We start from the raw sequence: 1,712 nt of genomic DNA on the forward strand, positions 1-1,712 counted from the left end.
GTCTTTGTGGCCACTCCAGCCGTGAGCTGCTCCCAGTGCCTTCTGCAGTCGGCAGCCACGGTGCAGTTGAGTGTAGAGCTGGCGTGAGCTCCAGGAGGACGTTCCTCCGGGTAGCTCCACACTGTGTTAGATTTGTACAATCGTGGTTCCCCATGTGGGCACCCAGGATCTGTTTCCAAGCTGCTCCTGTGTGGAAGGGAGAGAACAGCGTCGCGAAGGAATCTCCTGTTTTAATTGCATGCTCTGTCACTCTGACTGGCAGAACGTCTGAGTCGCTCTGTCCTGTGCTTGTTTGCAGGTGCGACTGGAAGTGAAGGTCATCCAGCTTCCCCTGCGAGTTCCAGGAGTGAAACTCCGGCAGACCACGCGGGTATGCCATGGCTTTTTAGTTCCTGTGAGAGCTGCCAGCTCAAAGGCCAAATGTCGGCCAGGTCTCTCGGCCGGCAGGTGTGAGAGCAAAGTGCTGCGCGTGTATGGCCTTTCCTTGCACGATCCCCTGGCATGCTCACTGTGCTCCACAGTGATGCCGTCATGTACGGACACTTTTCCTGGGTCTTTGGTTGCAGAAGGGAGGGCCTTGCCGTGCCCTCAGCACAGGAGATTTAACTTCGTGCATTCTGTTCAGGTCCGGAAAGACGAAAGTTTACACCTAGAGGAGGGTATTACGCCTGGTGGTCATCCGGTGTCCCAAGGAAACCCACGAGAAAAATGGGGAAGGCAGTGCCTGGCGGGACTAAAGGCACTGAGCAAGAGACTGTGCAGAAGGAGCTGTTGCAGGAAGGCAGCAGTGACGCGCAGCCAGTCTCTGACCGGAAAACTCAGGCAGAACAAGCAGCTGGTTTGCCAGGTAATTTCAGACCCGTGGTCATCCGGTGTCCCCAGCCAGAATCACCGTGTGCCACCAGGCTCTTCCTGCCTGCTCTTGCGCAGCAGGCCAGCAGCCAAACCTGAGCGTGTTACTAGAGAGCACATGCTACAAAGGGGCCGGAGGGCGATGAGCCTTGTGTGGCAGGAGCCTGCAGGAGTGTTTCTCCACTGGGCTGGCTCCAGCTGTGCCTTGTGCTGGCTGGAGGCCGACCTTCAGCCTGGGGGATGTCCTGGGGGAGAGCTCAGGACATGAAATGTGGGGAAAGTGTGAGGGTTTCCGCTCTGCAGTGCTCCCCACGGACAAAGGCCAGACCCCAGGGCAGAGCCCGGCCCTCAGCCCAGAGGAACAGATGGGCAGTGCCGGTGCAGCCTCTCCCTACCCAACGGGAAGTGGAAGCAATCCTCCTTGTCCTCTGGTGCTTACACACCAGAGATGGAGGTACCCACTGATGAAAAGGGAAACCTCTTGGCTCCATGAAGCGTGCTGTGAGATCATCTGCACTGCAGATGACAGTAACCTGCGGCACTGTCTCGGTTCTTCCAGGGGTGGATCTTGGGAAAATCACAAAGGCTGCTGTTGGCAAGGAGCTGCAGAAACGCCACATCCCAGTGGTTGCTGTGGTCTCAGCCGCGCTGCTGTCCGTGCTGACGCTGGCCTGTGTTCCTATGCTATGGATGTGGAAAAAATATCTGTGAGTTGACTTTTCCCCAGGACACTGTATCGCTGCATTTGGCTACAAAGCACTTGTGGTGACAGGATCCCGATGGCCAAATCAGCTGCTGGCAGTACACTGCCAGGATTTACGTTGCAAGGCCTTCCAAGCGTCCCTCGATTGCTATCGGTG

The 1,712-nt window shown here is 57.0% G+C and overlaps 1 long non-coding RNA gene across 1 annotated transcript; it reads left to right on the forward strand.

Moving 5' to 3' along the window:
* The first annotated feature begins 244 nt into the window (after nucleotides 1–244).
* Nucleotides 245–1,696, forward strand: LOC104916563. Its single transcript, XR_796610.3, has 3 exons — nucleotides 245–370; nucleotides 626–847; nucleotides 1,412–1,696. It is a non-coding gene; the product is annotated as an uncharacterized LOC104916563 (long non-coding RNA).
* The last annotated feature ends 16 nt before the right edge of the window (nucleotides 1,697–1,712 follow it).

This window comes from Meleagris gallopavo, unplaced genomic scaffold (assembly GCF_000146605.3).
Source record: "Meleagris gallopavo isolate NT-WF06-2002-E0010 breed Aviagen turkey brand Nicholas breeding stock unplaced genomic scaffold, Turkey_5.1 ChrUn_random_7180001922061, whole genome shotgun sequence".
Classification (NCBI taxonomy): domain Eukaryota; kingdom Metazoa; phylum Chordata; class Aves; order Galliformes; family Phasianidae; genus Meleagris; species Meleagris gallopavo.